Source organism: Colobus angolensis, unplaced genomic scaffold, assembly GCF_000951035.1.
Source record: "Colobus angolensis palliatus isolate OR3802 unplaced genomic scaffold, Cang.pa_1.0 Scaffold160, whole genome shotgun sequence".
NCBI classification, from domain to species: Eukaryota; Metazoa; Chordata; class Mammalia; order Primates; family Cercopithecidae; genus Colobus; species Colobus angolensis.
In genome coordinates this window covers 1,539,911-1,567,255 of record NW_012114711.1, presented here as the reverse complement: position 1 = coordinate 1,567,255, position 27,345 = coordinate 1,539,911, and the positions used below count along the sequence as shown (strand labels likewise).

At 40.7% G+C, this 27,345-nt stretch overlaps 1 protein-coding gene and 1 long non-coding RNA gene across 4 annotated transcripts in view; one reads left to right on the top strand and one right to left on the bottom strand.

Annotated features, from left to right (window-relative positions):
• The window catches only part of LOC105508359, a 47,015-nt gene extending 46,262 nt beyond the window's left edge, over positions 1–753 (bottom strand). Inside the window, exon 1 of the long non-coding RNA XR_001001245.1 lies at positions 433–753. This is a non-coding gene — a long non-coding RNA (uncharacterized LOC105508359). The remainder of the gene's footprint in view (positions 1–432) is intronic.
• The window catches only part of PDZRN3 (PDZ domain containing ring finger 3), a 223,113-nt gene that overhangs the window by 85,845 nt on the left and 109,923 nt on the right, over positions 1–27,345 (top strand). The gene's annotated exons all lie outside the window — the stretch shown is intronic.

Genomic DNA, 27,345 nt, shown 5'->3' with positions numbered 1-27,345 from the left:
TTGATTTATGAACAATGAAATTTGAATTTCATATAATTTTCACGTCATAAAATATTATTATTTCAACCACTGAAAAGCCTATAAGCCTTACAGAAACAGCCCATGGGCCAGATTTGGCTCACAGGCTGTAGTTTGTCAACTCTGCTCACTACACTGAAGTCTCAGAACTTGGACAAAACAGAGAGGGAGAGGTGCATGCAACCACTGCTTCTACAAATTGTCCTTCCCCATGACAACAGGTATTTAACAAACATTTCTGAGGGCCTGCTACTGCATGACACAGCCCCAGTTTGGGCAGGAAAGATACAGAGACAAGACAAATGTTTTTCTAGAGGTTTTGCAGTCTACTTGAAGAGGCTTTGCAGGGTGGAAGAGGTTAAAAAAAAAAAAAAAAGCAATTACAATGCAATATGCTAAATGCTTTAGACTTACAGCAGAGTGTGCAGCAGCCATCAGCTTCAGCAGGCATCTGGTGGATGCCGGGCTTCTAGAATCTCAGGCCCTCTGGAAGTGCATCTCAATCCCCTTCAGTATATTGTAGCAAGCTAAGTCTTTTTGGAGAGACTCACAAGTTTTTAGGTCATATGATGGAGTTCCTGATTCCACACTGCCATGCTGGAGGCAATTCAGAGACCTCAGAGCAGCGAGCGAGCCCAGCATCTTTTTAATCTGGCGCCATCTGCCTGCCTACCCCTCCCAAATGCACATTTTGATGCTCTGAAGCTTGGCAAAGCTTTCCTCAGCTGATCTCAGCTCCTCAAAATGAGAGTTAATGGGGGACTGGAGGGCTGTGTGCTGGCCCCAGAAAAGATGTCCATAGCATGAAGTCTTTCTGCAGGCTGAGCAGAGGAGGAGTGCTGACAGAGTGGCACGCACACCGACCCGTTTAAAGAGTCCACTGGCAGCCCAGTGCTCCTGAGGGAAAACATACATTGGCAGCACTTCCCCGTGCTTGTCTCCTCCTTTTTCTCTTGCTGACACGTCTCACTTGAATTAAATCCTGGGCTCTGCCATGCCAAGAGTTCTTTGGTTGTATTCCTGCTGGCCTTTTCCAGCTGCCTAGCTTCCAAGCCATGTGCAACATGTTCCTTCGCTAGCTCCTGTTCTTAAATATAGAGGTTCTTAGGGCTCTGGCCTCAGCCCACTGATTTTCCAGTGTTTACACACACCTTGAATGATCTTATCCTTGCTTGTATTACCATCTGGGTGCTGATGGCTTTTGAATCAGTATTGCCAGTCAGACGTGCCCCCTAGCTTCAGGTTTCTTCCTCAAACTACCTGCCCAAGGTGCTCACCTCTTCCTCATCAACACCTGCTTGCCCCTGCTCCCCCCACCCCTGCCTTCATTTTTTTCTGTGTGTGTGTGTGCTTGTGTGTGTACAGACATGCATATAATGTCGGACTTGGGAGTCTTTCATTGTCCTCCTTTTTCCTTTTCCCACCCCTCTGCTAATTAAGACCCAAGTATCTGGAGGCCTGGATTCAGGGTTGGGTTATTAAGACAACTTGGATTCCATTCAAAGAGTCTTTTACTTTAGTTCACTCTTTTTGTTGTTGTTGTTGTCACAGGGTCTTGCTCTGTTGGCCAGATGGGAACATGTAGTGGTGGGATCTTGGCTCACTATAGCCTTAACTTCCCGGGCTCAAGCCATCCTCCTGCCTCAGCCTCCCAAGTTGCTGGGAACACAGGCGCACACCACCACACCCAACTGTTTTTTCATTTTTAGTAGAGACAAGGCCTCACCATGTTGCCCAGGCTCCTCTTCAACTCCTGGGCTCCAACAGTCGTCCCACCTCAGCCTCCCAAAGTGCTGGTATTACGGGTGTGAGCCACCACACCCGGCCTAGTTTACTCTTGACCTAGCTAATTAGCAGCCCCGAAGGTATATAGGAGACAAAGCAGTTGGATATAGCTCTCTGTTACCTCTTTCTTCTCTAAGCAGAGTGCTGGGGTGTCTTTCCATATGCAAACCTGATGATGTCATCTGCCTGTTTAATACTCTTCTGTGTTCCCGACTGCTTTAAGGGCTGACAGGTATGGGATACAGGTTTTGTACTGCGCCACCCCAAGGAACACCATTCTCATCATAGTCTGTGAATAACACCTCCTACAGTTGTAGGAGCATTGTACAGCCTGTACTGCTGTCTGTGGCAGCTCTGGCCCATAAGGTCTAGCAATGCTTGGCCTTAGACTCCTGTCCCACCACTTCACATATGACCCTCTCCCTGGTAGACAATCCCAGGGTTTCTGAGTCAGTAGTTCTGGGGTCAGGTATAATAATCTGCCTTCCTATCACGTTCCGGGGTGATGTGATGCTGCTGATCTGGGGAACACGCTTTGAGAACCACTGGTATAGCCATAGCTTGACATTATTTGATGTTTTTTCTGTTACAACTCTTTACTCACTTAGGGCTTCCAGGACATGCCTGGACATGGGCTGCCTAACCCAATTTTGCAAAAGCTGGAGGTATCTCCATTTTAATAGAAACATTTAATTATTTTACTTACTCTTTTTAAATTAATATTGAACTCTCCATGAAGCCCATAAACACATTCCTCATGGAAGAATTTGAAACACTACAGATTAGTCTAAAGTTCCTTCTTTGTCTCATCTTTGCCCCAGAAGTTAACACTCTTGTCAGTTTGGTATATATCCCTTTTAGACTCTATTCTGAGTTTGCTGGTAGAAAATAGCCTTCATGCTGGTATTTCCCCCTCCTCCTAACCGTGAATCACATCATACTGGACCTCCTGTTCCACAGCTTGCTGTTTTTCATTCAGCTGTATGTTCTGGCCTCCTCTTTATGCTGGCATGCATAGATTTTGCTGAATCTCCTTGCTCTTCACAGCCACTTTTTCCTACCCTACTGTCTGCTCAGGGGACTCCATCAGCCAGTACTCCCTGGCTTCCAGGTGGGTGTGACCAGTGGGAGGAGATCAGCGTGAAGTAGAAAAGTGAGGTTGGGGTCTCTCCCTTCAAGGTGGTCTCATGCGGGCTGTGGCTGTGGAGGGAAGTTTCCTGAACTCACTGCACCTCTTCCAAGCACATTTTGCCCTCTGCACCCACTTTGCAAGTAGACCTGATTCATCTTAAGTATGTCACCTGTTTCCTCACGGAACCTCACTCTGTAGGTGCTATGGGCTGGATATTAGTGCTCCCACAACATTTATGGGTTGAAACCCCATCTCCACAGTGATGGTGTTAGGACGTGGGGCTTTGGGGAGGTGATTAGGCCATGACAACTCTGCCTTCATGAATGGGATTAGTGATTGTAAAGGAGGCCCCAGAGAATTGCATACTCCTTTCCACCATGTGAAAACAGAAGGCACCATCTATGAACTGGGAAGCAGGCCCTCAACAGACACTGCATCTTCCAGTGCCTTGATCTTGGAGTTCTCAGCCTCTGGGACTGTGAAAACAAATTTCTGTTGTTTATAAGCCACCCAGACTATGGTATTATGTTATAGCAGCCCAAGCAAACTGAGAAATTAGGTGTAACTCCATCTTTTTTTTTTTAAGTTTTTGAAAAATATTGTGGTAAAATATAAATAACATAAAATGTACTACCTTAACCATTTTTAAGTGTACAATTCAGTGGCATTAAGTCATTCATATCATTGTACGACCTTTGCCATTATCCATCTCCTGAACTTTCTTGTCATCTCAAACCAAAACAGTGTCTGTTAAACAATAATTACCTATTTTCCCTTCCCCCAGCCCATGGCAACCACCATTCTCCTTCCTGCCTCTTGAATTTGACTCCTTTGGATACCGCCTAGTTGGTATCACACAGGATTTGTCTTTTTATGACTGGCTTATTTCACTTAGTATAAGGTCCTCAACGTTCTTCCATGTCGTAGCATGTATCAGAATTTCCTTTCTTTTTAAGGCTAAATAATATGACATTGTATATCACATTTTGTTTATCCATTCATCCACTAAATGAACACTTGGGTTGTTTCTACCTTTGGGCTATTGTGAATAACGCCACTATGAATGTGGGCATACAAATATCTCTTCAAGACCCTGCTTTCCGTTCTTTTGGGTGTATACCCACAAGTGGAGTTGCTGAATCATATGGTACTTCTATTTTTAATTTTTTGAGGGTGGTCATACTCTTTTCATCTCCAGTTATGTGTATTCTTTGCTTTGACCCGAAAGACTTAATGTGTATTCTTTGCTTTGACCTGAAGGACTTAACAGTTATAGTTGCCCTATCTGCATGGCATCCCACATCAAAGAAACTTATTTTAGTCATCCACGTGAAGTCAGCTGTTTTTGTCTTAACCCATTTATAATTTTGATGCTGGAAAATATTTTAGTGTGCAAAACATACTACCAAAGTATTATACATTACAGAAACTCTACATCATCTTGCTTGCAAAATATGAAGCCGTTTTCAAAGCAGATGTGTAAATTACAGATATGGAATCAATTATATGGCATACTGAATATTTTGGTTGCCATTGCTACAGATTCTACAAATATCCTCTAGTTTCCTGTCTGCCATTTTGAGAATATTCTCTTGGATACATTTCATTCAGCCTTTTAAAGAGTCTCTTAGCATCCTTTCGGGCCTAAGCCTCACTGTGACATTAACTTTGAGGGCTTTTGTTTACCTAGTATCTATTCTTCTATAAGTAAATTGTAGGTGCCAAAGAGCTCTCAATAATTATGCAATGTTGTGTTGAGAGCTCTTTCACATAGAAACATGACCAACATAGCTTTTTTCACACAGAAAGAATACCTGTTTGGAAAATCCTTGGCAAACTAGGCTTATACATGTAAAAGAAACTGTGATTTGTTCTGAATTGTATTATAACTTGCCACAAGTTAGTCACATGTATAAATTATACAGATTAACCAAGTTAGCCAAAGTTACAAGGCTAGGAAATGGAGGATCCAGAATTTAAGCGTGGATCTTTCCACTGTATCACCTTTGCATCCTTCCACATGTGGCCACCTGTGACAGGGGAAACGCACACATACCTCCTTTCAGATGTTCGGACTGTTTCAGCATGCCCTTGGTGGTAGACCATGAGTACTCTCCCCAGATAGGAAGTGAAATAAGCACTTTGTATTCTCCCTATAGTGATGGGATTTGGGTTACCGGGATTGAGGAGGGCCACCAAAACTTCAGCATGGCTGTGATAACCCTGCACAGCGTCTTGTCCTCATTTTCCATCGTAGTGTTTGCTTTGACCCAAAAAGCTCCTCATAGCCCATTCCGTCGGCACATGAGCACAGACAGCACCAGACCGAGACCATAAATGGATCTGTAGAAGCTTTGGGCAGGTGTCCAGGACTCCGTGTCCTGTAACACGTGTAAACGTTTTCTGGAGTGTTTGTTTTAAATGTCAGAACTTGAGGATAATTTTGGCCAGGGTTGTTTTTACATTTTTCATGGGTGCCTATTTATAGGTCTGAATCTAATTCTATTTTTTATCCAGCCTACCCAGAAACCATAAAGAAAAAGATTGGTCATTTGACTATATAAAAATGTAAAACTTACATATGGCAAAAAAATAAAAATAAAAAATAACTGGTAAGAGCCGATGAAGGGCTAATTTTCTCCTTTCTTAACATTTTTCTACATGTCAAGGAAAAAGACACACTACCCAATAGAAAAGTAAGCTAAGAATATAATCAATAAACATGTGAAAATGTACTCAACTTCATTCATAATTAAGAAAATGCACAACCAAATGATGTTGGCAAAGATGTAATGGTTGGATAATAGGCAACATTGATGGGTGTGTTGACATAAGCACTCATAAACTATTGGTGGGAGTTTACATTGGTTCAGCTTTTGGCAATATCATTAAAATTAAAATGTTCATTCTGTCTGGCTAATAAGTTCCATAATCTATACTGTGGATATAATCACAAAAGAGTATGCCAAGATATGTATGTATACAGGCACACATACATGCACGCAAGAATACTACCTGTAACATTATGCAATGGAAAACCCACACCACAACAATATATCTCTTCTTCCCAAATTAGAAACAAGATAAATGTTAAATAACAATACATCTACACAGCAGTAAGCCCTATTAAAAAGAATGAAGTAGAGCTCCAAACCCTCATTTGGACAGATCTTCAAACTTTGTGGCAAGCATTTATAGAAGTTATTTCTTAAAATGAGATCTCAATACTGGTATATGCTTTTATCTGAAAGGATACATTAAAAATGAGCAGTAGTTAAACTTTGGGGACTATTGTTTTAAGTATGTGCATAGGCCTGGTTGTGTCTTATTTTTATTTTATACTTTTTAAAAGTACTTTTCACCCATGCATTATTTACTTAAAATTTGATTGAAATCCATGTGAAAATGGTTCTAACAGTTATAGATAACAAAATTTAGCTGTAAGTCTTGATTTCATCCCTGCAATATAATTGTCCAGAGCTACGCTTTTGGAAAGGAAAAAATGGAGCTGAGAGCTGATTTCCAAAGTATGATCTGGATATATCCTGGGCTCTGCTTTTCTGTGGAAATCCATATTTAAAAAATACTGGGTGGAGTTACATTTGAAATAGAGATTCTGTAATGTGTGGATGAGGTCATTTCCTTATAGGAATTTTTGGAGTTGGGAGAGAAGCACATTTATTTCTAGGTGTTTAAGCAGGGCTGATTTTTGGTGGAAAAGGAGGCTCTCACCCAATTACCTAGTCAGAAAAGGATACCTAGGCTTTTGTGTCCTTGGAGCCCTTTGTTTCTGTACCACCAATGAATCTGTAGAGGTAAATTATTGGGATGGAAGTGGTTATTCATGTTAGAAAACAGTATATAGGGGGATTTTGCTTTATAGTCAGATATACTAGATTTAGATATGGCTTCCATCGCTTTCTCACTTTGTAATCTAGCTGAGTTTGTTTCCTCATCTGTAAAATGGGTTTATAGATAATATCTTTGGTACAGAATTGTTAAGTGCTAAATGAGATTATGCAGGTGAAATGCTTATCTTTGTACCTGGAACATAGTAAGCCTTTGTTGGTATCTGTCATTGTTGGACCACAACTGTAAAATTTTAGCTCAAGATTATGTTCATTTCTGCCAGGATGAAACCAGCAAGCTTAGATAGTTCATTGCTTGGAATTCTGATAGTTAATTGAGTTACAGAACCAGCACTGGTCAACCAGGAAAGCAAATCAGAAGATCAGCCCTCAACCGTTGGCTAGGTGCCTGATGAGATGTGCAAAATATAAAAGATTCAGACCTATTGGTTGAAATTTCTTATGTCATACATTCACTGAAAATGTAGGAATTTAAGTATATTTGTGTATTCAGGGCCCTTATAGCCCAAATCAAGACCAGAAAAGTTGCCTAGATAAGATGTAAGTAAACCCTAAGTACCACTCTCCTTCCTCCACCCAGTCTTCCAGCCCAACCCTTTTATCATTATCTTTTCTCAACCAAAATCTTGATAGAACTGTATTTTATTGTTACACACATGCACAGATTACACATTATAGTCCATTTGCATAATTCATCCATCTGCCTCAGAACTGCCCTAACCCTGAAGAGTAGTTTAGGGTCTTCCCAAATGTTTAACAGCATTAATTCCAATTTGAACTAAGTAGAATAAACAGATCCCAGACCTCCTACCTTAGAGACCCAGCTTTTCAATCTTTTTTCTATCTTCCTTTCAACATGATCAAAGCAGCATTCCCTAATCCTGAAGACAACACAAGTACTTCTAAGTATCCTTTGTTTGTCTTGCTTATCCCAACCAAAGGTAATTTTACATTTGCATTACTAATCACCTTCCTCAAATGCATTGTTCCTAAAATTAGATTAAATGTCTCTAAATGGTTTTACTTTGTTTGACAATGGTAGCCTGACCCTTAAATATCCCATCTGTGAACTTACCAACTAGAAGGACATAGGTTTATATATAGAAACAAATAAGATTCTTCTATTTTGTCATCTCTGAAGTATAATTTCATCAATGCACTTAAATTTTGTGGGTGTCTCTTTTCAGGTGCAATAAAAATTCATCCCAGAACAACAAACTAAGCTATTACCAATTACCATTCAACTGTGGGTCAGAATATTTTAGTCTAGTGGGAGAGCAATATTTCTTTGATTGGTTCAGTTAAAAGTACATAAGTATTAGAAAATTGAATGAGCTTTATGCTTAGGTCTTAGTTCGGGACCTCCATGTTAAATTCTTGGTTTGAGGCAGGGAAAGATGAAAACTTACTTGCAGTGTAGTTAGTGTAGAGAGAGAAAACAGTGGCTGTAGTTAGGGACAAGTGAATGTTAACAGGTTTGATTCTCAAGGGCGTTGGTTAAACAACTTCTTAACTGGCCAGGGTCCAGCTCGTTAATCATTAACCTAGGGCTGAGCATCTGCTGCCTGATGTATTCAGAATTAGTTTATCATTACCTCTAACGACCGCCTTTTATGGTTCCGAAGAGCCTCTATGCAATCTCTTATCACCGCCATGCCTAATCTTCATTTACCAGGAGCAGTGTGCTGGTATTTCTTAGACCAGAGTGGGAAGTTTATGGTCAGTTGAAGAATTTTTAATTATAACTGTTTAAAAAGAAGATGACTGTGAACAGCAGCTCACTCGTAGCAATCTTTGGACAGTACTTCGAAGTGACCCACTTTCCCATTTAACGCTTGGGAAGCCTGGGTTGCCCTGGTTTTGACTTTGGAGGTCTGTGGGCTAGGTTCAGAGTGCCCTGGCAGGCTGGCTTGGGTTTGAGGCTGTGGCTGGAGCCTCCGCAACGCCCTGTCTCAGCACCTGGGAACTGGCGCTTGGTACCCCATTCTTCCCTCTTTGTGTGTGTGTGTAAATCATTTTTCATTTTTTCTACTTATCAAAGTATACATTAAAATAAATGAAAGCAATACAAGTCCGTGTACATGGTAGAAAATCTGGACAATACTAAAAAAGTACAGAAATGACTTTTAAAGATTAATTTTCAGTGTATAAGCTAAGCTACTTTTCATTTTAGTGTCTTTTTCAAAACAGCTTTTAAAAACATTTTAAAGGGTTCATCATGTTCAAGAATGAGGGAATGTTTGGCTACAAGGCCTTCAGTATGACTCTATCCTATAGCTGGAGGTTTAATAATCAATTATGTTAAAGCTTTTCTAAGCCTCCAGAAGGGTCTGTCTGGGTCTTATTTACTGTAATAGGCAAGTTAAAGAAACCTGAGTTTAATTTATATTTCAATTCACTTTTTTTTTTTTTTTTAACAACAAGTGCGATTTGGGCTTTATTTATGGAAGGAGAGAGTTGTCCTTCTCCCCGGAAAAAAAAAAAAAAAAAAAACGAAAATTCCCATATGACACTATTAAATGCCTGCCGTTGGGTTTTATGTTTCCAGGATATTGTCCACAGAAATATATGCAATGTTAAAAGAATGTGGACGCCTAGTAGCATGTACGTTTTAGCCTTCTGAACCAAGGGTTTATGAAACTGGTTGAAGAGTGTTTTATTGAAACAAGACAAATATTTATGAACAATTTAGAATCATCTGTTTTGAAATGTAAAGTGTGTTCCGAGTGGCGCACAGAGTTCCAGGTGTTTCCTGTCTGAATTTGGAACGGTTCGCTGCTGTGAGGGGCTTACAGAGTTGTGCTCTCCTAGCTTTTAATAAGAACTGAAGAATCGCGCAGCTTCCCTGCTAATGCCGGAATGACTGAAAGCACTCACAGGAACACACTTGATTGAATGAGTAGAAAGCCTTCTCGAGACACCTAGGTGTGTGTATGCTGATCTGTTACATTTGTCACGGAATTAACAACAACAAACTTGCTTACCGAAGGAGCGTGTTAACTTCTGCAAGTATATACGTGTATAAGCTCTGCTGCTTAAACACATTCGTACCAATCAGAGGTTTACTTTCTGGCCACTCTGACTTCTGTGTTGTCACCATCCTTGGTTTCTGTGAAATGGAAATATTGTGTATTCGCCCAGACGGTTGGAAGCCATTCATGTAAATACGGGCCGTTGTGATTTAACTGTCAGCCTGAAAGGCCCTGCTTCCAAGGGCTCCTTTTAAACCAAGCACAATGAGGTGTCTGTTTTAGATGCAGCCGCCAATCCTTGGTTGCAAATACATGGATTTGTTAGCCGTTTGCCAGCAGAACTGCTTTTTACAACATGCCCCGCTTTGTCTGCTGGCGTGGTGGACGGTACTTTAGGGCAGTGAGAAACGCTGCCATTATCTGCCTCCATCCCCAGATCTGTTCCCAATGAGGGCTCCGGGATGGGATTGTAGGGGGAGGTGTGCAGCAAATCATCTTCTCTAGGAGCAGTCGGAAGATAAGGGAAAAGCTTGTCCCACAAACAGTGTCCAAATGCACAAGCAAAACCACGTGTGAAATCCCACCAGATTCACCCCCTGGAAACCCAGCTCTAGAGGATGCAGGCGAGGGGCCCAGCCGACACCCAGGGCTGGAGTAGAGGTGTTTTATAAAGGATGACCATTTTTCTAGCATGGACAACAAAGAGCTAAGAGAGGCGCCCCGCTTCCTGCTTGGGCCTTTCTGTTTTTGCGTTGGCTGGAGGCTTCGTCAGTAGACTTCACTTTCCCTGATGGTGAGAGTCTCAGAGACCACTTGGGATACAGGCTTGCTTAATTGTTTTTTTTATTGGGGGTCAGAGAGGGGTGAAAAATAGAGAAAAGCATGAAAGAGAAATGAACTCACCCATATTTCTGCCATAAAAAAGTAAGCACTGGTAACATTTTGCCGCCTCTGCCTTCAGTGTTTTGTTTTCTCCCTCTGTATATGTTGGAAAGTGATATCTGAGTATTTTTCCTTCATATTTTCATGTTAGAACTGTAGAGTATTTCAGTGGTCCCCCCTTAGCCACAGTTTCTCTGTCCAAGATTTCAGCTACCTGTGGTCAACCATGGTCTGAAAATAGACAAGTATAGTACCTATCACAAGATATTTTGAGAAAGAGACTACATGCATGTATAACTTTTATTACAGTATTTTTTTAATTGGTCTATTTTATTGTTAATCTCTTAGTGTGCCTAATTTATAAATTAAACTTGATCGTATGTATTTATGTGTAGGGAAAAAATGTAGTATATGTAGGGTTTGGTACCATCTATGGTTTCAGGCATGTATTTGGACCCTGGGCGATATATCCCTAGAGGATAAGGGGGAGATGACTATACATATGTAATTAAAACTGTCCTTGGATCTACCTCCTCCCCACTGCAGGGGTCAATCTCTGTGAATGTTATGTGTTCTTTCCTTCTGTATTTTGTGCTTATGTGGTCTTTTAAATGGCCTTCTGACTCAGGCCGCTTCACTGGCATAGAGCACATGCTTTATTCATTCCCCTATTACGGGACATTTACACTGCAGTTTTTTTTTTTTTTGCTTTTCCAAGCAATAGTGCTGCGAGCCTTCTTAGAGCTTTTTCCTTGTGCATGTATATGTGCTAGTGTTTCTTCTCAGGTAGAGATCTAGAAATGGAGCCACCAGTTTCCAGGCAAGACCAGACGTAAAAGGCCGTACATAAGGAGCACTAGTTTTACATACTCATGAACTGTATTTATTACGGTCGTGCTTGAGTTCTGGCTGAAGAAATATGTGACACAAAAATGGACAGAGTTAGCTACAGGAGATAGAAAGCGTGCAGTAGGGGTCCTGTTGAATCCTCAAGCTAAGTAGTTTACCAGGCTGGTTGCAAATCTATTTGGTATTTTCCTAATTATCAAAATGCTTGCCTCTGATAGGAAACATTTGTTTGAGGGCCTCTCCTCCTCCACCCCCAACCTCCAGTGTACCACAAATGAATCAGTCATGGTAGAAGAAACAAATGGCTTTCTGTTGTTGCTGCTTCTTTAAAGATAATCCGTTGTTTTCAAAACATTTGCAAAGATTGCTTTCAAGGAAAGGGTGGCTGGAGGCCCTGGCCCCTGATTTCCCCAGGTGGAAACATTTGCAGTGGGTTTTCAGGGAAGTCACAGAAGAGAGCCACGGCCCGTGCCAGGATTCAAGGCAGGAAGTTGTCTGTTTGGTATTTACTCAGGCGTCTTTGGGCAAGAATTGATTATTCAACCAGAGTTGAAAGTTACTGCTAGGAGTTACTTAGGCAGTAAGAGAAGAGGCTGTTTTCCTTGGAAAGGCCTAAAAGCCTGAATCTCCAATTTAAACTTAAATTTTGCTGTGACTTTCCGGCAGGGTCTCAGGTGAGAGATACTTTTTGCCCTCCAAGACTGAAAGCCTAGTTTATCCGTAAGTTAGTTGAGTACTGAGGGAACACCCCTTTGAGCCATTCTGGGAGATCCAGAAGGGACATTAGCCACCATCTCGTTCAATGACCTTGTTTTTATAGAAGAGGACACTGAGCCAAGGGAGATGAAATGATCAGCCTAGTTCCCACATGTTGGAGAAATTAGGGGACAAACAGACAAACAGGTCCAATTCCTGCACCTAATCGTATAAGGGCAGAGACCGCGTGGGTCTGTGTCCTCCTGGACCGGCCCTGTCCTGTGCCTGTTGCATGGTAGATGCTCAGTGAGTGTGTTGCCCTGAGACCGTCCCATTCTCGGGTGGCTGGTTTCCAATGTGATTATGAAGGCAAAGTCACTTCCTCACAGGGGGCTTGGAAAATAAAAAAAGAAGAGTCTGAACACATAAGAAATGGAAATAACAGAGTAAGCCTGTGTGTTTTAAAAATTATTATTTATATCTTGCCTCCTTCCACAAAGGATTTGAGGCAGCTTAGGAGAGTTAAACACCAACACTAGAGCCCTCACTACACAGTAAGTAACTAATTGCCACGTGAGGCTTACAGATAAATGCTGCGAGCCTGGGTGGGGGAAACTGTCTTGGCTGCTGCAAGAAGGTTTTAGGCCTGTCTGTATAAACCATAGGCATAATATATAAATAGAACCTCAAAGGGACACTAGGGGCTCTGTTGCCAGAGGTTTATTTTTCTTTTTTGGTTTTTGTATGAGAAGGCCTTGGTTATGGCTAGGGAAGTGGACAGGGAAGAGAAAAAATATTTATTTTCCAATGTATCAATTTTGTGTGCCATACCCTGCCTTTTCACATATCTCTTTCAGAAAGTCCTGCACGTTTACATTTCCGGAGAAGTTAAAATGAAAGGCCCTGTTTATATTTATAGTTGAAATTAAAAACAGGATTTACCTGGGAGCTAGTACCCTCCAGTGACTTAAGTTTGGAAATTAAGGCTTCCTGGCTTATCTTTCTTAAGGAGAGAAAACTGTTCTCTCCTAAATCGCCCCCTAGTGGTCCCTTAAGTCACTGATCGTCTCCTGCCTAAGGAGCTGCACGGCCGGTCCCAGTGAGAGGCACGGTCATCTGTTGCATTGCTTCAAGGTGAATTTGGCCATCACGATGACAGAATTCTGCAAGGAGAAACTTTGGTTGACTTTTCTTTCACTCCCAGGGTTTTCCTTTATGTCTCCGCTGCTGTTTCCAGATTTCTGAAGAACAGGACTGAGTTTATGCACGAAGCTCTGAGGACCAAAGCGGGAGGGAGGTTTTCCTTGAAGATGACTCTGCTGAGGCATCTTGCTCCTTGTTGAAGGCAACGCTGTGGGAGGGGTTGTATGGAGGTGGCTGCCGCTCAGCAAGGGTGTCCAGCATGTGCGGAGGAAGAGAGGTTTTTTGAACTACATTTCTAGTCGATAGCCAAGCCTATTGTGAATAGTGGGAACAGGGCTGGCAATAGCTGCATCTTTTTTGTTGTTGTTTTTTTAAAGACAGTTTCAGTTGCCCAGGCTGGAGTGCAAGGCACAATCTCGGCTCACTGCAACCTCCACCTCCTGAGTTCAAGCCATTCTCATGCCTCACCCTCCCAAGTAGCTGAGTTTACAGGCACGCGCCACCATACCTGGCTAATTTTTGTATTTGTAGTAAAGACGGGGTTTCACCATGTTGGTCAGGCTGGTCTGGAACTCCTGGCCTCAAATGATCGCCCACCTCAGCCTCCCAAAGTGCTGGGATTACAAGCATGAGCCACCATGCCCGGCCAGCTGCATCTCAGTCAGAATTTTTGTTAGCAAGTCTGACTTACAGTTGCCAATACCAGACAGTTCCTTTAGTATGCAGTTTTAGAGCTTGACTAAGGTTTCATTTAAATACATCTTTTCTTTGCCAGGTGTTCAGCTGCCAGTAGTGATTTCTCATATGGCTGATTCTAATTAGACCTGACATTATCAAACTCCATAACTTCTCCAAGTTGCAGAAGTGATACGGTTTCATTTCTAAAAGCACTGGAAAGCTCAGTGTGAGAAGTAACCTGTCATCTCACAATACAGAAAAATGCCTATGCCTTATGTGTGCTTCATTAGGGGGTGTTAGAAAATGAGAATGAAATGGCCGGGCATGGTGGCTCATGCCTGTAATCCCAGCACTTTGGGAGGCCAAGGTGGGCGGATCACCGGAGGTCAGGACTTCGAGACCAGCCTGGCCAACATGGTGAAACCCCCATCTCTACTAAAAATACGAAAATTAGCCGGATATGGTGGCAGTCGCCTATAATCCCAGCTACTCGGGAGGCTGAGGCAGGAGAATCACTTGAACCCGGGAGGCGGAGGTTGCAGTGAACTGAGATTGCACCACTGCACTCCAGCCTGGGGGACAAGAACGAGACTTCGTCTCAAAAAAAAAAAGAGAATGAAGTGTATGCTTGTATATGCGCACACAGTTTTTTTTAAAAGAGATCATCATTTTCTGAGTGTATTGTAGTCTACTTTTACTTTGCAGTATGCCATAAACAATATTTTGTCATTGGGTAGTTTTTCAGCCTCAGGGCTTGTAATGGCTGTGTAGTATTCAACCTATGTCTGTGCTGGCTGTGGTGCAATTTACCTCACCTATTACTATGGTTATTTTTACCATTAAAAACAATGCTAGGTTGAAGTTGTTTTTTGTTTTGTTTTGTTTTGTTTTTTGAGACGTGATCACCTGGGCTGGAGTACAGTGGCACAGTCATGGCTCATTGCATCCTCAGCCCGGCTCAAGCCATCCTCCTGCCTCAACCTCCCTAAGTACTGGGGTTACAGACATAAACCACTGTGCCTGTTCTGAAGAGACTTATATGTAAATCCTTCCACTAACTTACGCTTTCCTTAAGACAAATTTCTAGAATTGGAATATTTGTGTCATTATTTTAGATACCTCTCCAGAAAAGTTGTGACTGTTGCTTTCCCACAGATCATATTCAGGAAGGTCTTTTCCCTTCCCCTTCCATAATACAAGGTCATGAAATTTCACCTTTGGCCATGTTGTTGAGTAAAAAGTGGCACTAGATTATTTAAATGAGTAGCTGATTGTTATCTAGTTGGATTGAATTTTGTTTCCTTTTTCATTAGCCAATTGTATTTCTCCTTTGGTGCCGTGCTTATCTTCCCTGTTACTGGGCTGGTCTGTTTATCTTTTTCTTATTGACATTAAAAAGCTTTATTTGTATTAGAGATGTCAACCTTTTCATCTTTGTTGTACACATTTATTCCCTGTATATGCTTTGCCTTTTCCTGAGACTTGGGAGGTGCAAATCATTAATTATATGATCAGAAAATGGTTATGCTACCTGGGCCTGACTTCAGAAGTGGACATTGCAAGATCAACCTGATCAGCCCTGGGGCTTGTGCTCTCTCAGCCCTGAGGTACCACCTGCACCATTATTCTACTTGTGTTGATATTCAGACTTAAAATTGTTCTGAAGATATCTTGTGTATTTTATCTCAGTGCAGAGATGAGTTTCACATGGATGGGGTGATCACAGTGGACACCATTTCTTTTATTTTTTTCCTACCTTCTCTCTACCTGCCGGTACCTGAGTTCCATGGTTTGTGGCTGTGTTGACTCATGGGAGTCTTAGGGGGATACTTGTCACATTTAAATGAGTTCACTTGACCATCCAAAAGGTGGCTGAGTGCCTCCTCTGTGCTCATTACGGAGGGATTGGTTGGAAAGTCAGTTGGGGTCTCTAATCCAGTGCAACTTTGTTTTTTGCCTCAAACTTTTAAATAGAGCTTGTTTTTCCTCACACTGACTTTATGTGCTCTTAAAAAAAAAAAAAAAAAAAAAAGGACATGTAAAATCACCTATAAACTGATAGTGTTTGAAAATGTATGCTCTTCTGATACCCAGTAAGTTTCTGATTATGAAAATAAATGACCTTTAATAAACAAGTTATGTAGTAATATGTATATTAAACAAATAGTAATTCATAGTATAAGGTTTCAACCTTTAAAGGCTTGACAGATTCAATAGAATATCATCCACAAGGTAGACAATTTGAAAAATCCTGGTTTTTTGATCAATCCACTGGTTTGTTAAATAAAATGTTTTTTCTAATTTGAATAACCAATTGATGTTTTGCAGGTTTTGTTTGGGAGAGGTGTTTTTGCATTATTATTTCTACCCAGTGTATTTGTAGTCTGGTTCTACTAAAACAATAACAAAAGTCTTGACAGAGTAAAGAAAGTTGGGTGAATTAAATTTTATGACTTTTAATTTTGTGCCTTGAATCCTGAAGCCAAGTCTATCTTTAAGGGCTGGGGTTTTCTCAGAGGGCTCAGTCAGAGGGTAATTTCATGTCAGAAGTGCTCCCAAATGATTATTCATGGGTAACCAGTTACATAAAATGTCATCACGTATAAAAGTATAGTTTAGTTCTTAATTAAAAAGCAAAATCTTTGCCTTCAGCTTCGTAATCTCATACTCTCAAATTCCAAGCCACCTCCCATGGGTGTCAAGCTATCTTAGACTAGGAACGGGATTTGGCTATAAATAAAAAACTAGATATAATATTTCCAAAGAGCCAGGAGCACTTGCTGGAGTCGCTACAGAGACTGTCCTTTTTGTATCACAAGCACATTCATATGAAAACATTTGTTTTGGCTTTTTCCATACTTACTTGGAGAGAACTTCCCGGGAAGCCTTTTTGTGTATTTCCCCAGAGGTCAATCAATTATGCTGTTAATTAATATAATGAAAAATTAGATCATATACACGCACTTAAATGATACTAATGCAGTGATCTTTATATATACAAGTTAGTGACTTATGTGGGTATAAGACCTCCTTAATAAAAAGTGGTATACTTTGGCGATGGGAAACTGGCTTGTGGTTGCAGGGAGGTGTTGAGTCAGAGCATTGTTTCACTTCTTGAAAATGAAGCCCTCAGAAGATGGAGTCATTACAAAATATGTCAGATATGTAATCAACCAAATGATTTGTCAGAAGCAGCCCAGGTTAATAATGACTGTCTAAGAAAGAGTGTTCAGATGCATGTCAGGGCCGAATTGAGTCCACTGGTGTCGCTGAGATGAGGAGTCCAGAAAAATAACATTCTCTGTTTGGAACCAGGAAGGTAGTCATGGAGATGAAAATCTTCCTGGTCCCATAAAAACCCTGCTTGTCATCTGACTTGAGCCCCGTATTTGCACAGGTGGTTCTCCTAACTGAGAAGGGCTGAGTAAAAACAAATCTATTCTTCCTGAATGGCGCCTTTATGTGTCCAAGAGAATATGTTTCCTTTCTTCAGTCCCTCAATTAATGACCCATTATCAGCTAATTAAATCATGTAAATTTTATGTGAGTTCATTTGTTACACCACATGCTAACTAACTCTATTCCTGTGTGTTTAACCATATAACTGTTTTAATTGTGAGAATGAGGTACATCAGGTGAGCATCTGGAGAGAATAATAATGTACTCAAGAAAAGCAGACACACATACACAGTCAATAGTGTAATATTTCTGTTTGTAAAGAAGGCAGACATATGAATAAGTGGATGTCTAGCACATGCCCTGTGACTTCGGGATACTGTGTTCACCTCTATTCTCTACAGAAAAGGAGTCACATGGCTGGGTTTCTGTGTCACTGAGTTACGTTTTAGATGCAGAAGTCGACTGCATAATACAAAAACACATCTGTTTAGGCTCTCCCCCTCCCCGCTCTTGCTTTCTTGCCTATGTGTCAAAGAGCAGAACTTGATCTTTGTATACATTTTGTTATAAAAGCCTTAATTGTAGGTTTAATTTCAGTTTGTGATACCTTTCTGCCCCAAAGAAGTTCAAAGCTTTTACCAAGTTTCTCAAGGCGCATTCATGGTTGCACTGAGAGAGTTGAGTTCAGACACAATAAACGCTGTGTTACATATTTGGAAACTACTTGTATTGTCATTTAAGACTTCGCAAAGTACATAGGGAAAAGCATTAGATGATGTCTTCTATAGTCAAAAACTACCAAACTAAGCAAAAGAATTTTTTATTGTTCGTTGGATAAGATCAAGTAGACATCAGTGGGAATAATATTTTGATTAAAGCTTCATGGATAGGCCGGGCGCGGTGGCTCAAGCCTGTAATCCCAGCACTTTGGGAGGCCGAGACGGGCGGATCACGAGGTCAGGAGATCGAGACCATCCTGGCTAACACGGTGAAACCCCGTCTCTACTAAAAATACAAAAAACTAGCCGGGCGAGGTGGCGGGCGCCTGTAGTCCCAGCTACTCGGGAGGCTGAGGCAGGAGAATGGCGTAAACCCGGGAGGCGGAGCTTGCAGTGAGCTGAGATCCGGCCACTGCACTCCAGCCCAGGCGACAGAGCAAGACTCCGTCTCAAAAAAAAAAAAGCTTTATGGATAAAGAAATGATTTAAAGTGAAGAAATTGTACTTTTTTTTGAAGCCTGGTATTTAAAGAATGAAATCATACTTCCTTGAGGTTTAAAAATATTCATGTGTAATGCTAGACTTTGATTATGCTTTCCCAGATGTTTAACGCACTCATCATTTGTAAATGGAACTTACATCAGATTTATGACCTCAGTAGAATCTTCAAGTAAATAAAGGACCATTTATACATTTGCTTGAGAAGGTAGCACCTAATAGAGAAAATTTGAGGGAACCATTAAAACAAGTGTAGATTTGATTTATAAAAGAAACACTAGTATCTAAAACTAGTTTAATTTCTTTTAAATATACTGGGTTACCAAAGTTCTTCATGACATTTTATGTTCGTAAAATGTTAAAATTTTAAAGTTAAAATGAAAGCATTGAGATAAAATTGCTTTATTCAAAACCATAAAGCTACCATCCATGGTAGTATATTCTCTGACTAACAGTATTCGTATACACAGCTGCAGAAATGCAAAACCACAACTGTGTTTTCACATCTGTCTCTTTTGCAAATATAAAGAATCTCGTTTTTCTTATTTTAACAGATCAAAATGACCATCTTGTAGAAAGTATTTTATGTAAGACACTGACACCTGTGAGCCAGCAGGTGGTGCTCTGGTACCACGTCTTGATCATTCCTTTCGACTGACAGAGGAGGGCTGCAGTCTCAATGATACCAGGCTCTAGGATTTTCTGTAAAATGCCACACAGCTGATCTTTAGAAGTACCTGGACCCTGAGGGATTTGCTTTCCATCTGACCATTTCACATCCTTGACCAAGCTGCCTTCTCTATAGCTGTACTGTTGAAATTTGTCATTTCTTACAGCTGCCTGGATTCATGATGCCAGTCTCAGAACATAGCATACCACAAAATAGAAACTCTGACCATGCAGCCTTACTTATGGGGAAGGTGAGGGAGTTGGAGGGAAACCGCGGTAATAAAAGAAAACTCAGAAAGAGAAATATTAAATGAGTCAGTGGATATTGGAGAAAATAATTTTAGTTGTTGGTGGCCTTAACTTATGGAGAACTCAGTATCTTTTCTCAGCTCCACCTAATAATTCCCCTCTTATAGGAAAGCAATTATTTAGATGCCACAGAACACCATTATGGAAATGGAATCTTTTTAAAATAAAAACCTATCATTTTGACTGCGACCAAGTTATAATTTAGACTGAATGCATAATTATTACCCCCAAACAAAAGGTTTTCCACCTGATTCCGTGCCATGATTCTTCCTCGTGTCCCTTCGCTCGATTCTCCATCATGAGCAACTAAATCAAGATGTACGTGTATAACTAGCGCCTTACTTTTTCTCAACCCACCGTTGTTTCTCTTTGCTTAATAGCACAGCTCTAAGAAAATGGTTGCATTCAGCCTACAAGCTAACAGCAATTCAAGGAACTTTGTTTTCTAATGACTTGTTTTATCTCATTTTATTTCATTTCATTTATTTTGAGACTGAATCTGGCTCTGTCGCCCAGGCTGGAGTGCAGTGGCACAATCTCAGCTCACTGCAACTCCGCCTCCCAGGTTCAAGCAATTCTCCTGCTTCAGCCTCCTGAGTAGCTGGGATTACAAGTGTGTACCACCATACTCGGTTAATTTTTTGTATTTTTAGTAGAGATGGGGTTTCACCATGTTGGCCAGGCTGGTCTTAAACTCCTAACCTCAAGTGATAGGCCCACCTCAGCCTCCCAAAGTGCTGGGATTACAGGTGTGAGCCACCGTGCCTGGCCTTCTAATGACTTGTTTTAGAATGTAGATATCAATGTCACCCACCTTATTCTCACCAAATATGGAGCCAGAGGGCCAAGTTTAACAGGGTTCTCCTTTGACACCCTGGGAGCCTAGCGTTACAGCCACTTCTTTCCAACATTATTGTTTATGCTTTTTACATAGTAGGTGCCCAGCAGGTATTTGTTGAATGAGCCATTGCTAGATTAGAAGTGGGAAAGACTGACAGTGGAATCGTTAGGAGTCGCCCGCAGTCGCCAAGGTGAGTGATGACAGTGGCCTGTATAGGGAAGCGGGGAGGCTGGAGATGGGATGGATGTGCCCTGTTGGAGAGACAGATTCCACAGAATCTATGAGCAAACTCCAGGAACGTGTTAAAGGTAGATGAGACCCTGAACAGAGGGCATCATCTCCAAAGCCCATGTCCCAGTTGACAGTGGAAAGGACTCAGATGCCTCTAGCTCAGGTGAGGAGTGGATGTAAGCCAAGGTGGAAATCAAGTGGGGAAGCTGGCTGTGTTGCTAAGAGCCCCCCCCCCCCCAACAGCTGTGGCTATGTGTTTGGATTTTGCAACTTGAATCGGGTTCATTAAGTATGACCAAATGTTAGCAACAGTTTTTAATGATAAGCTGTGCAAAGAGTTTCAAAAATTACAAGTATTTCTGAATTGCCTACATGGACATTGGCAGGGAAAGAGAAGAGAAGATGGAAACCAGAAGGAATATACGACACTGTGCTTGCCTTTGAGAAATTTAGAGTCTGTCATGGGAGACCAGACTTGCACATAGGAGGGAAAACACCAAGTAAGAAAAAAAAAGAAATGATACAGCTCAAAATGAGCAGAAGAGTTGGTGGATAGATTCACATAGGCAGCAGTGGATCAGTTAGGCTGTGTGAAGAAATGAAAGCCTTAAGTTAGAAGGCTTTGCAGAGAAAAAGAGGTTTCTTTAGAAGGCATTGGTATGGTGGACAGAGGTAGAAATGACCTGGAATATATTTGTAGGTGGTTTGAAGGGGTGACCCAGCTTGGGTGGAGGTGAGAACTGGCAGGTGGGCTAGACTAGGTTAGTAAGATGCCAACATAAAAAGATGAGCTTTACCCTTAATCCAGTCTAGAATAAGAAGGCATTGTTGGGAGGAAAAGAGCATGTTAAGGCTGTGTTCTAAGAGGATTATTCTGGCAACAACACTTACATAGACTGGAGCCATGGCGATTAGCATTCAGCAGTCCTGGTAACTCAGCTCAGAAATATTCAGGGCCCAAAGTGAAATGTGGCACAGCCCACGTGGAAATGGGATTGGGGAGGGGAGTATCAGAAAGCATTTTAAAAGGCCAAGTTCAATCTTAGTAACAGATTAAAAATATATATATAATAAGGGCAGCCAGTTTGTAATCTAACAGAAGACCCCAGCCACCACCACCACCTCAGGCTTTGGGCATTTTAGAGGATGTCAGTTAGATGCCACAATATTAAAATTTCATCGATTTCTTATCATCTAGTGATTGACTAGAATAGTTTCAGAATTAGGTTCATTCCAGAAAATCCAGAACTTGTGATTGTTAGTATCTAGAGCATCCCCACCCACCCCCCCAGAGCCTTACATGAATAGTAGCAGATGCCTCAGATACGTTTTAGGTGGTGAGTTGGTGTAAGGACTTGAGACAGAGATGACTGTGGGTCAGGTCTGAGAGCCTGGGAGGGGAGCAGCTCATGGCTCAGCCTCCATGTGTGAAAACCACAGCTCGTGGCCATGTGAGTTACCAGCGTCACCTGGGGCCAGCCTGGACCTCATAGCGTTATGATTTGGTCATGGGTGCTCCCTAATCACACTATACGGATTACGAATGAAAACTCCATGAGATCAGGACTCTCCGGTCTTCACTGATGTTTGTAACCAGTGTCCAGAGCAGTGCCTGGCACCTGGCATTTGCTGAAGGAAGCAAGGAAAGAGGCATACTGTTGGCAGGTGGCTAAGGGATCCAGGACACTCGGCAGAGTGATTATGGAGTATAAGAACCAGCCGTGTGGTTGTTTATCCCTTTCATGCAGTGTCACTGGGAATCTCCTGGTTAAACCTAGCCTCTTAGGCAGGAACAGAGCCTGGTTTCTGCCTATGCTGGGACCCTGCTACCCCAGCTTGTACCTCAGAAGACAAGCAGCAAGCCTGACCAATGACCCGCACAGCCAGCATCTGGGTCTATGCTGTGTGTATTGTAAAAATTAACATATGGGACGGGCACGGTGGCTCACGCCTGTAATCCCAGCACTTTGGGAGGCTGAGGCGGATGGATCACAAGGTCAGGAGTTTGAGAACCAGCCTGACCAACATGTGAAACCCCATCTGTACTAAAAATCCAAAAATTAGCCGGGTGTGGTGGCACGTGCCTGTAATCCCAGCTGCTGAGCAGGCTAGGGCAGGAGAATCGCTTGAACCCAGGAGGCAGAGGTTGCAGTGAGCCGAGATTGCGCCACTGCACTCCAGCCTGGGCAACAGAGCTAGACTCTGTCTCAAAAAAAAAAAAAAGGTAACTTATGAATTACCAAAAGAAAAAAGGTAATTTATGAATTTTATGAATTACCGTGGGCTTGGAGCATTTCACCCACTCCCTTTCTCCTGCTAGCACAAAAAGGTAGCGTTAGGTTATAGGGAATAGCAGTTAATTCATTGTTTTTGATGTTGCAGTTAGGGAATAAGTACTCAAACTTACTCGACCATTTTTCAAATGCCTAGTTGTTGTTGTTTAACTCTGGTGAAAGCAGCATTTAAGAGTCCTGTGTTCTCTTTTGATACTGGAACCAGCAGAAGTTTGGTACATATTACTAGCAACTGTCCCCCAACACTAACCACTGAATGTCTACTTATCCCAGCTGGGAAAGGCCAGGAGCTTTTCAGGTTAGTCCAGATACACATAAAGTCACTGTGGATGGACTTGATAGATAGAAACTCAAGTCAGGAGGATGGAGAAAAGGGGATGGGTCTGGGAAGCATTTTCAAGAGGAGTGACAGGGATTGGTGACTTACTATGTCTGGAAAGTGAGGGGGAGAAAGATGATTTTTGTATCTATACATGACAGAGGCAAATAACCAGGATCTGTGGCCTTACCTTCTCTGGTGGAACTTCAGATATAACAGATCTCTGCCTAGAGGAGAGGAAGGAGTTAGAACCAGCAAGCTCAACTGTTGTTACCTCAGCATCTTCCCAGACCCTACCACCCTTTCAGGTCTCTCTTCAATGATCAGCATACTATACCTAAAGTGCTTCTCCCTTGGGCAGTGGTGGGGGTTCTTGTGGGTGTGGGCCCAGAGGTTCGAGCCATGCCCCTGTTACCTCCCCATCACTGCACAAAGCTGTGGGGCGGGGGGGCAGAGGGGTGCTGTGCCAGCCCTAGATGAGTTCTCTTTCCTCCCTTATATTACTAGATACATATGGAGACAAATCTGTTGCTATGTGCCATCCCCATTGTAAAACCATTTGAGGTATATTTGAAACAAGAATAACACCTTGATAACTGTTTAAACTGGGTGATGGGTACACAGAGTTTCAGGACACTGCCCTCTCTAATTTTATATATGTTTGGAATTTTCCAGAATAAAAAAAATTTACAACGGCATTAATCACCCTTTAATTCTTGAGTCTTTCCACACTTAATTTCTTTCTTAGTTTCTTGAGTCTTTCCATACTTAATACCTGATTCAAGTTTTCCTAAATCGGGATGCACCTCTAATATCAGCAGTGATAATGAATCATTTGCTTTATACCTGATATTCCAGTTCTTTTGATTAGTAAAAACAGTTTAAAATTTTTTTAAAAAGTAGCTGAATTCACAAAAATCTGATCATTTGGCTTAAAGATGAGTTTTCATGGCTTTCTTCATTATTGATAAATACACCAAGAAAAACAGGACCAAAATCCCACAGAAGCTGTTTTTCGCATTTACCTAAGTCTCCCTGTAAAATGCACGTGTGATTCTGCCTCCAAACATACATTTTTTTTCTTTTCTGAGTGTAAAAAGCAGACAGCAGGGAAGCAAATGTTCCTGAATGGCCACATTTAAATTAATCACATGCTGTCTTAAAGCAAAATAAACAAGCTCCAAACCCAAATACTCTGTAGTATTTACCCAATTATTTTTAAGCTTAGAAAATAAGGCCCAAAGTGTGTATTAGTCACATTTTAACATCAGAGTCACCATATAATTTAGTTCATTTGTTAACCGCATCAGCACACGTGTGAATCTCAAAACCCTACCAGTTGCTGTGCCCATGCATTTATGATTCTGCTGTACACAAGGCCAAATACAGGCCAGGAGAGGAAGAAACTGTGTCCTCAGTTAGCTTCCTTGAATGTAATTGGTAGTATTCAGCTAGCTATTGATTACATAGTAAAAGCTCACTATTGTTTGCTAATTTGAGGGATGGATTGGCCACCTGGTAAAGCTTTAAGTAAAATATTTTTTAAATAATGTGGGGTTTTCTTGGGGTTTGTATCTTTTTAATTATTACCTTTTTTTTTTTTTTTTTTTTTTTTTTACTAACTATGAAAGGACATTTTGTGTGTTGAAGAAATTTGAATATGGACGGATGTTAGATGAAATTAAAGAATTGCTAATTGTGTTGTGTGATATTATCATTGTAGTTATGATTTTGTTCTTTTTTAAGTCCTCTTTACTTAGAAATACATTATTTCTGTGTGAAATGACATGGTCTCTGGGATTTGCTTTTTAAAAAAAACACCCAGGAAATAAAAAGAATGGGGAGTTGGCATATGAAACAAGAATGGCAAAATGTAGGTTAATCGTTCAAACTGTGTTGGGTACATGAGAGTTTATTAAGTTAGTCTCTCTATGTTCGTATATATTTGAAAATTTCCATGATAAAGTGTTAATAAGGAATCAAAGGAAAGATAAACATAAAAATCAGAATATTTACCTCTCCAAAGAAAAAGAAGAAGGTAATTGGATTGTAACCCTCAATAGGCATCAACAACTTGGAGAATGTTCTTAAGCTAAATGATGGGTATGGGGTAATTTTTATTGTTTGTACTGTATGCACCGTGTGTGCATTATTTTGTATGTATCATGCATTTCACTTTAAAAATAAATGAAGTCCATCAATATGGAGCAGTTTTTTTTTTTCAAGTACATATCTTGACTTGAGACTTAGTCTTTCAGGCTGTACTTTGATGAATAGATAATCCTTATAATTAACACATCAATTAAGAACAGATATATGGTGCTGAAATCTTGGCGGGGGGATGGGGATGGGGGAAGGGTAGGGAATTAGATCAAGTAAAAAATCAATGTTGAGTACCAGCTATGGTTTCTATCTTAATTAGACAACCTTCCTTAAAGATACAGCAGTTCTTGAAAAGCAAGAAGAGTGATCTGATCCTTAAAAAGTGGAGAAAAATAAACAACTTTCATTTATATAAACTTTCTTTGGCACTGTATTTTTGCTATTGCCAATATCATAAAAGTCTGCCTTGTGTTTTATAACAGTTATCTGCCTGGAAAAGTGAGCATAAATCAGCCCTAGAAAAGTTCTAGCCTTATGTGTGTCAAGAGGCTTATACCTCGACTTTCATTGCAGCATTGTTTGTAATAGGAAAAAAGACAATCAGAAACATCCTAAATGTCCATCAACAGCAGAATAGTTAAATAAAGTATAGAATTAAAAATGAGACAAATGTATGTGCACCGATAAGAAAGGTCTCTAAGACATGCCGTCAAGAGAAAAAAAAATGTTACAAAATAATACATAATTTTACTGGCATTTATGGGAAGATACATATACATGAGTCAATATAAATCTGTAAGTAAAAAGATCTGTGAGGGCACACCCCAGGTAGATGTCAGTGGTTTCTCCTTGGAAGAGGAGATGACCAAAAGGAATCTTAGCTATATTAAACATGTTCTAATTTTTTTTACAAGCAAAATGTATTTGTTTCTTACTTCCGTAATGAACAATTCTTTTAAAAAGCAAAGCACTTGCTGAATGAATCTTGCTATCAAAAGAAGCTTTTCAATACATGATTTTGTGAAATGATTGTTTTCAGGGTAAAGTGATTGTTACATGGGTATATTGCATGATGCTAAGGTTTGGGGTATGCCTGATCCCGTCACCCAGATAGTTAGCATAATACCCTGTAGGCAGTTTTTCATCGTTTGCGTTCCTCTGTCCCCGCTCTAGTAGTCAACAGTGTCTGCTGTTGCCATGTTTATGTCCACGAGTACCCAATGTTTAGCCCCCACTTATAAGTGAGAATATGCATTATTTGGTTTTGTGTTCCCTTGTAACACTATCTCTTTAAGTTACATAGTGTGTCCATTTGGTGTTTGAAAAGTAAGCTATGTCTTCTATACTGTGGTAAGTTAAGGAATCAGAAATCATATTTTTCATTCTCTAAAAGATTATGTGTGCTCTTTAGATACTATTTTTTGGCACTGAGACTACATAAGTGTACTTCGAATAATGCAGAGGAAAAAGATTATAGGCAGGCAAAAAGTACTTAATAAATTTAGCTTTTTAAAGAAGTGAAAGAAAGAATTATATCCAGAACCAGCAGCTCTTAAATATTCTATTTCAATAAATACAATTTATATACAATTGCTGTGAAACTTTTTTTTGGCAAATACTCTTCCATAGGTTATAAACATTTCTCTCAATAATTTTTATACTAGGTGTATACTAGGTTCCTTTATTGGTGTTTTGGATGACAGCGAATGACTTTACATAAGGCAGATGTAGATTTTATTCACACAACTTTTCAAGAGTAGCTTTATGTAAATATGTTAGGACTGTCCTCCTTTGAGCTTCACAGTTAACCAATAAAAGTGAGTTATTTTAGGGAATGGTTAATTTGGACATGGACCAAAATTAAATTTCTAATGAGTGGTGTTAAAGATGTGTAACTACTATTACAGAGATAATGTAACAGCCTTCTCCTTTTTAATTC